Source organism: Mus pahari, chromosome 14 (assembly GCF_900095145.1).
Source record: "Mus pahari chromosome 14, PAHARI_EIJ_v1.1, whole genome shotgun sequence".
Taxonomy (NCBI): Eukaryota; Metazoa; Chordata; class Mammalia; order Rodentia; family Muridae; genus Mus; species Mus pahari.
The window spans coordinates 64,310,133-64,319,005 of record NC_034603.1 but is presented as its reverse complement, the minus strand read 5'-3'; positions in this window follow the sequence as shown (position 1 = coordinate 64,319,005).

The window sequence follows — 8,873 nt, the reverse complement described above, 5'->3', positions numbered from 1 at the left end:
ATGAGATCTGACGCCCTTTTCTGGGGTGTCTGAAGACAGCTACAGTGTACTTACATGTAATTTTTTTTATTAAATAATAATAAAATAAAAGAGGTGCGCTTTCTTCCGTGTGGCGTGCGCTTTCTTCCGTGTGGCAGTCGCAGCTACACAGTAGAGGGGCAGGTGTCTTACTGTTCTGGGGCTTCCCAAGGATGTGGCTGGTTCTGAGTTCGGATCTTGCTGGATCATGCTGTGTTCTGAGCTAGCAGCGTTGGCAGCAACGTTAAAACAGAGGCCCCTGGTCCTCTCTGAGGGTGGATGCTGCAGTTTCATGCTCCCCAGGTCCCTGGCACCACAGAGCTGACAGTTTTGGAAAGGTGAGGCCAAACAGGTTCATCCCCAGCAGAGAGCTGGAAGAGGTCGTCGAGCAGGAGAGGACCCAGGATGGAGAGAGGTCAGGGACCGGAGGCCCCCGTGTCTTGCCTGGCCCAGGCTGAGGGTGATCAGCGGGCTACTTTGTATTCTGCTCAGGCTTCCTGTCCTGCCTCCTGGCTGCCCTGCCAGCGGGGCCTCCTCCCCTACCCCACCAGGGCCATGCATTATCCTTGCAAGACTGAGGACCTAATGGAGGCGATCAGCACCCTGGGGGAACCTCTCCATCCAGGATGAGAAGGAGGGCGGAGCAGTGCTCCGTGGTTCCTGAGCCCACCCTGAAATGGGGGAGCGCTCTTGAAGGGACCCCTAAACCTGAGCTGAGGAGGAGTTCCCAGTGCCCCTCCCCGACATGTGCGCGCACACATAGCACATACCACTGGGGCTCTAGACAACTTCAGTTCCAGAGGCTGCCTAACGACAATCCCTCTGCACAGAAAACCTTAAACATCCTGAGGCCCTCTGGCCTGGGCCAGCTCCCATTTTCAGTTAGGGGGTGAGGGCTAGGGGAGAGGGGAGAGGGGGACTCTCCCCCGCTCCTTACCTGCTGGCCAGTATTGTTCCTGAGTCCTCCTCCCACACTGTTGGGTGGGCAAAGCCCCCTAGGTCAGGGGTACAGGGCAGCATCTCCTTTTCCCCTCCCCAGGCTTCGAAGGATGTAAGGGACCAAGAACAACCACTCCCAGGCACTCCCCACCACCAGGCAGCAAATCCCTGGACCGAGCAGACCCCCAGGGGCCCTGGGTTTGTAGAATCCCTGGGAGGGAAGATGAGAAGAGTGCTTGGGAAAGGATTGGGCCATGTCATATTATCTTCCCAGGAGCTAAGAACTAAGCAAACTGGAGATGGAGAAAATCTGCTCAGAGAGGTTCAGGAAGGTCCCTGGAGTCACACAGCTGAACTAGACTTGAATCTACATTGTGGATTCTAGAAACTTCTCGTAACCTCGGTACCTGGCTGAGAGTGGGGAGGACAGACTGTCTGGTCATGGGTAACTCATCTCCAAACTCAAGGATGACTTTCTACACATCTGTAATATAGGTGTCCCTTTCCAAAGACCACGTGGAGATCTAAGAGGCTCACTGAGCTCAAACAAACACAAATCCTCCTTTCCGGCTTTTCTTCAGTCCTCTTGGTCCCGGGCTAGCAGTCTTCCCCATCTGCTCCCAAGATGGTAGGTCCTGCCTACCTTCCTCCCCCTGGGGATAGAGTGGGTCTGGGGCTCACCCCTCCCCCCAGGTGCTGCAATTTGAGGGGCTGCCCAACTGGAATAGACCCAGGGCGTCCCTGGACTCCCTTCCCACCCCTGTGAGTTTGCTGGCCTCTGGCCTCTGCCCTCTTCTGCCATTAACCCTGTCACCTGCTGGACATCAGCCCCCGGGCTCAGTCTGTCATCTGTGGCCCAAGATGGATGGGGGGCGGCTGGGAAGCATAAGCAGCGACCCCTTAATGAGATCTGGCGGAGGAGGGCTGGGCTTTATCAGGCAGTGGCGGGCTCAGGGTGGCAATAACAGGCCCTTGTTGAGTGTAACCCATTTTCCTCCTGTGGAAAGGAGACCCCGAAGGCTTGGAGGTGAAGGACTCCTTTGTCACCAATCCTCCGTCCTCTGCAAACCAGGCTAGGAGGAGAAGGACAAGAGCTAGGAAAAAAAAAATTTGACCCCTCCCCTTTCATTCCATCTCCTGGGTGCGGTTACCGGGCTCTGGGGGTCGGGGCTCCGGGGGCTGGGCGAGTCACAAAGGGTCATGAGGAAATAGAGCAGCTGCCTGGCTGGGGCAGCCCTGTGAGCATCCTGGGGGACTCTATGGCTTCTGATCACATGCAGAGTGGAAGGAGGGAGCCAGAGTGATGGGGGAGGCATTGTCTGTAGGATGGGGGACTTCTTCGATGGTACAAGGAAGAGGAGCCTGAAGAAGCAGATAGGAGGAGTGAGGGCTGAGAAACAGAGGCCATCTCGCAGTTTTCCCAGGATAGTTAGTGGAATTGATATATATATATGTTTGTGTGTGTGTGTGTTACATGTAATATATACATATGTATGAACATTATACAAATATTTCATATATATGTATAATAAAGAGCCTATTAGATCTTTATTATTTTTCGAGATAAGGTCTCACTATGTACCCCCGATTGGCCTGGACTTCACTGCGTAGACCAGGCTGGCCTTGAGCTCACAGAGATCTACCTGCCTCTGCCTCCCCACAGGGACACATAATTAAAATAATAAAGATAGGGACTGGTGAGATGGCTCAGCGGTTAAGAGCACTGACTGCTCTTCCAAAGGTCCCGAGTTCAAATCCCAGCAACCACATGGTGGCTCACAACCATCCGTAATGAGATCTGACGCCCTCTTCTGGAGTGTCTGAAGACAACTACAGTGTACTTATGAATAATAATAAATAAATCTTTAAATAATAATAATAATAAAGATAAAGATCACATGCTACTCTTGCAGAGAACCCGAGTTTAGTTCCCAGCACCAATGTTGGGTAGTTTACAACTGTCTGTAACTCTAGTTCCAAGGGATCACATATCCTTTTGGGGACCCTGTAGGCATATTCACATACCTACACACAGATATTAATAATAAAAAAAAACAATAAAAATTAATCTAAAAAATATTATTTAGAAGAGGGAGAGGCAAGGACCAGGCCTGGTGGCACATGCTTCTAACCCTACACTCAGTAGGCAGAAGCTGGTAGATCTGTGGGCCACTGGTCTACCCAGTGAGCTCTGTGAATGAGTTCTCTAGTCTTGACTCTCAGAGTGATGAAGGAAGATATCCAACATCAACCTCTGGCTTCAACATGCATGTACACACACATATCACACACACACACACACACACACACGCTCACACACACACACAACAGGGAAAGAGAGTAGTAGATGCTAGACAACGTCAGTCTAGCATTTGAGGAAACCGAGGCCAAAGAGAACGGTTATGAGTAACTGGGCCAGAGCCAGAATCTGGGACTCTAATAGACCCAGTCCTCCCTTAGCACTGCTCTACCCTCCCATCTTGCCCCTCACTCTGGGAGAAATACAGCAGCTGCTGAAGTGATCAGTCCTGGGATGTCTAAAGGGGTCGGCTCTCCTGAGTCCCCTGAGCACACATACAAGAGATCACCCAGGGCTGTGCGAAGGTGTGCGGGACAGACTTAGGAGAAGAGCAACCGTGTGTTTCCTGGTTCCTCCTACACTTGAATGAGACGGAAGTGAGACCAGTTGAAAAGCCTTGTTTGCTGCTGGTGGAACATAAATTAATATAAATTAATTAATGTAGAAATCGGTATGGAGGTTCCACCAAAGTACTAAAAATAGAACCATCACATGATCCAGTGATACCACATCTGGGCATGTGCCTGAAGAAATGTAAGTCAGCCTACTGCCCTCCTGTGGTTGATGTATCGCTATCCACAGTAGCTAAGTTATAACCTAGGAGCCCAGGAGGAAAGGCTAAAGGAACTATAGTATGAACACACAATAGAATTTTGTTCATTCATAAGAACAAGATTACCACATTTGTAGTTTTTGTTTGTTTGTCTTAAAAATAAAAGGGACCAAAGAGCTGGCTTAGCCAGTGAAGGAGCCTGCTACCAAATCTGGCAACCTGGGTTCAAGCCAGGACCCACACAACAGAAAAGAACCAACTCCTGAACGTTGTCCTCTGACGTCTACTCATGTACTGTGATGTGCATGGGCACGCATGTCTGTGTACGTGTACACACATACAACATAAATAAAATAAATAAATGTAAAATTATTTACAAAAAAAAAAAAAAATAGGTGGAACTAGAGAGCATCGTGTAAATCGAAATAAACCAGACTCTGAAAGACAAGTATGGTATGTCTTCTCTCATCTTCAGAATCAAGACTGAAAAGCAGAGATGCAGAAGTACAAGGGGAGGAAGAGGAGTGTCCTGACGAGGCACAAACAAGGTCATCAGAGGGTCGATATAATTAAACAACATTAAATGCATGTCAGCAAGAAAAAAAAAAAATCTTGTTTTGTTCTGTTTGTTAAGTTTGGGGAGTTTGCTGTCCGTGAAGAATAAGAAGAGCCACGCACATTGGCACAGGCCAGTAATCCCAGCTATTCCAGAGACTGAGGCTGGAGGATGGCAGATTCAAGACCTGCCTGGGCTAGAATGTGAGTTCAGAGCTAGACTGAGCGGGCAACTTAATAATACTGCCTCAAAATAAAAATGTACCTCAGTGGCCCAGCAAAAGCAAGGTCGTGTGTGTGTGTGTGTGTGTGTGTGTGTGTGTGTGTGTGTGTGTGTGTGTGGTGTGTATGAGATAGGTCTTACTGTGTAGCCCAGGACTGACTCTGTAGTCCAGGCTGCCTCTGCCTCTCTACTAAGTACAAGAGTGAAAGACCCAGCCCCAGAATAAAAATCTAAAAGAATTTCCTTTTTATTTTTATTTTTACTGTCTTTGTTTTCTGAGACAGGGTTTCTCTGTGTAGCCCTGGCTGTCCTGGAACTCACTCTGTAGTGCCAGGCTGGCCTCGAACTCAAGAGATTTGTCTGCCTCTGCCTCCTGAGTGCTGGGATTAAAGGCGTGCGCCACCACACCCAGATAAAGAATTGCTTTATATTTTAAAGACTAAGAAATCAGGTCCTGAAGAGACCTCAGTAGTTAAGAGCACTTGATGCTCACCGAGGATGCAGGTTCTGTTCCCAGCACTCCCATGGCATTTCACAACAACCTGTAACTCTAGTTTCAGAGGATCCGACACTCCCTTCTGGTCTCTGCACATACATACACACAAGCCAACACTCATACACACAAAGTGAAAGTAAATTGGTCTTTTTTGTTTGTTTGTTTTGTTTTTTTTTTTTGTTTTTCGAGACAGGGTTTCTCTGTGTAGCCCTGGCTGTCCTGGAACTCACTCTGTAGACCAGCTGCTTGTGGACGTTGTACATCGTGGTGCGCACTAGGCTCCGCACCACGATGTACAACGTCCACAAGCAGTTTCACAACAACCTGTAACTCTAGTTTCAGAGGATCCGACACTCCCTTCTGGTCTCTGCACATACATACACACAAGCCAACACTCATACACACAAAGTGAAAGTAAATTGGTCTTTTTTGTTTGTTTGTTTTGTTTTTTTTTTTTTTTTTTTTTGTTTTTCGAGACAGGGTTTCTCTGTGTAGCCCTGGCTGTCCTGGAACTCACTCTGTAGACCAGGCTGGCCTCGAACTCAGAAATCCGCCTGCCTCTGCCTCCCAAGTGCTGGGATTAAAGGTGTGCGCCACCACGCCTGGCTAAGCATGTTCTTGTTATGCAAGTGCTTTATTATTGATCAACATAACCAGCTCTGCCTTATATTAATGGAGAGTATTAATGGAGAGGACTTGACTACCAGCTGGAGATGACCTTTGCTGGGAGTGTTTAACATAGCAAAAATGGGCAAAGACCACATCGCAGCTTATCTACGGCTAGCCAGGGAATGGCAGCAGTTAAACCCTTGCCGGCATACCGCTTGCAGGACCCTAATATGTTACTCAAAATCGGAGAAGCAGACCTGTGTTAATTGAAACAGGATGCTTCCCAGACCACTTCCCCAAAATGCAAGAGTTGAAAACGTTTTATTATTTATGTTACATATGGGCGCTTCACCTACGTGTCTGTCTGTTCATTGCTTGGGTACATGGTACCCAGGAGGTCAGAAGAGGGTGTGTTGGATCCTCTGAGACTGGTATAGACAGATAGTTGTGAGCCACCATGTGGGTGCAGGGAACTGACCTCTGTGGCAGGGAGGGAAATGGACGTGATCCTTGATCTGTTAAGGCGAGTCAGGTAACCCAATCAGGAATAATAGGATTTTGATGGAGGCATGATGGGATAAGGAGGATGTTGGGGTTTTCCACAGAGGGGACGAGGGTAGAGGACGTTAGAGCGGGAGAACGTTGAGGGTGGAGGATGTTAGCATGGGGTGGATAGGGGAATGAAGCACGTTGGAAACGGGGGATGTGGAGATAGAATATTAGCATGGGGGGTGTTGTGGCGGGGGATGCTGCTTGGGATGAGGTGATTGGAATGGGAGGGACTTGAGGAGAGGAGGGATGTTGAGGGTTGATGGATATTAGAGTTTGGAGAGATTGGACAAAGAGTAGCATCCTAAAGAATTGAGATGGAGAGATGGCACAGTGGTTAGACCAGTTGCAGGTCTTACAGAAGACCCAGCTTCCATTCTCAACACCCACACAGTGGCTCGCAAGTGTCTAACTCCAGTCTAAGGTATCTGGGGTCCTCTTCCGGCCTCTGTGCATACGGTGCACATACATACTTGCAGGCAAAACACTCATACATACAATAAACAAATAAATAATAAATATGGAAAGAAACAAAGACATGAAGGCTTAGCTGTGCCCTCGGGATAGGTGAGAGGTTAGTCCAAGGAAGCAGACTGTCACGGTGGGGAGCGTAGTTCCTGGCAGAGACCGCCTTGTGTGGGACGCACCACAAAAGAGCAGGACAAAGGCAAAAAGTGAGAGAACCCTGGAGCTGGCACCGGGTCGCATGAACAGTCTACAACTACAATGTGTCTACAACTCTGTCACGCTCTCCAGAAGCCTCTGGGAAATCCTGACTCTGGGCCTCACCAAGCCCAGAGCGAGAAGGTGGTGTGATGAACTGAGAGAGCAGCTAAGCCTTGGCTCCTCAGCTGCTGACCTTGGCTGCTGACCTTGGCTGTGTGAGTCTGGTTCTCGATGCTGAGTCAGCTGCTACAGGAGGATGCAAGGCCTGCCCGGCTTTTGGTTGGTTTGTTTGTTTGTTTTTTCCTGCCTAAGTCTTGGAAAATCCTCAAAATCTCTCTCTCTCTCTCTCTCTCTCCCTCCTTTCCTTCCTTCCTTTCATTCTAGATTCTGTGTGTGTGGTCATGCGTGCATGTGTGTGCATATATGCATGTGTGTGTATATAAATGATCGTGTACATGTGCCCGTGTGTGCACGTATGTCTATGTGCACCTGCACATGCCATGCTATACCTGTGGAAGAGAGAGGACCATTTGCAGAAATTAGCTTTCTCCTTCCACCACAGGAGTCTTAGGGAACCAGCCTTTCCCACTGAGCTGTCTTACCGGCCCATCTTTTTGCTTATTTCATCCTTTAAACACATTTAAGAAGATGTGTTTTTTCTGAGATATTTGCTCTTCTTCCCATGGGTGCTTCTTCAAAGAAAGGAGCCTAACATTTGGGTAGAGAGTTGATCAGTCTAAATACCCACATCCTAGGCTATCTAACCAAATGATCCAGGCTGCGGACCCCAGCCCTGTCCTACCTGTATAGTGGAAGTAAAGGATGGGCTAAGGGTCAGATAGTCACTGACAGGCCAAACAGAATGGAATTCGTATATACACGTGACTTCCGGGAGGGGTGGGGCGGATACTGGGTCTGTGTGAATCCCTGGTTGACCCAGTAGCCTGCATGGTCAGTACCCTATGATTCTTCCTGTGACACCCACACACACCAGAAGCAATAGCCATCTTGTAGGAAGTCACTGGCCGAGGCTAGTTTGATGTGTGGCAGCAGGAAGGTTGGAAGGAGGTGGACACAGGGCAGGTGTGCCTGGCTTAGCCCCTGGGAGCTGAGCCAGCCACAGCCAGGGAGGAAGGCCTGCTTGGTATCTACCCCCCTGCAGTTACCAAGCTGCCCTGCCTGCCAGGCTGCTGGTGAGTGGAGCAGAGCCCCCTCCCCAAAGGGCCCCTGAGAGGGGCCTGGAGCTGGGGAGGAGAGGCCACCCGTGGCCTTGTGAGGCTGAAGTGAAGCTCCTTCCTCAGCTGCTAGGGAAGAATTTAATTACCAATTAAAGCCCCCTCCATCTGTTTCGGGCCTGCCAGAGCGCTCTCTCTACCCTTTAATTACATCTCTGACAACAATTTAACTCAATTAGCTAGTAAACACAGCAGAATGGAGGCAACCCAGGGCACCCTCTTGTCCCTGCCATCTGTCCGTCTGTCTGTCTTTCACTCTCCCCGGTCGCTCTCAGTCTGTCTGTCCTGTGCCAGCTTCCTCATCTTATTTTTGACACCAGCACCTCCCCTTCAGGTTCTTCTCTCCCTTCTGCCTCCTCTGCCGATTCTTGTCTGTTTCACACCAGCTGGAACTTCTAACCATCCTTTGTTGTTCTGTCCCCCTGTCCCATCTGCCGTCTGTCCATCCTTTCCCCTGCTCTGCTGAGTTCAGTCCTTTCTCTTTCTCTTCCAGCCTTGGTCTAGCTCCTTTCTCTTTCCTTTTGCCCCCTGCCAGTCTTTCTCAGCCAGGTCACCCCTTTCAGCACTTGCCTGACTCCCCTTTCTGGCTTGAGAGCCCCAACTGTGTCTCTCTCACTCTATCCGATTCACACAGACAAATAAGACCTCCAGGGTCACCATTCTTCTATTTCCAGCATCTACCTTACTGTTCACTGGTTAACAACTTCTGTAGATTATTCTGTTAATTTTTT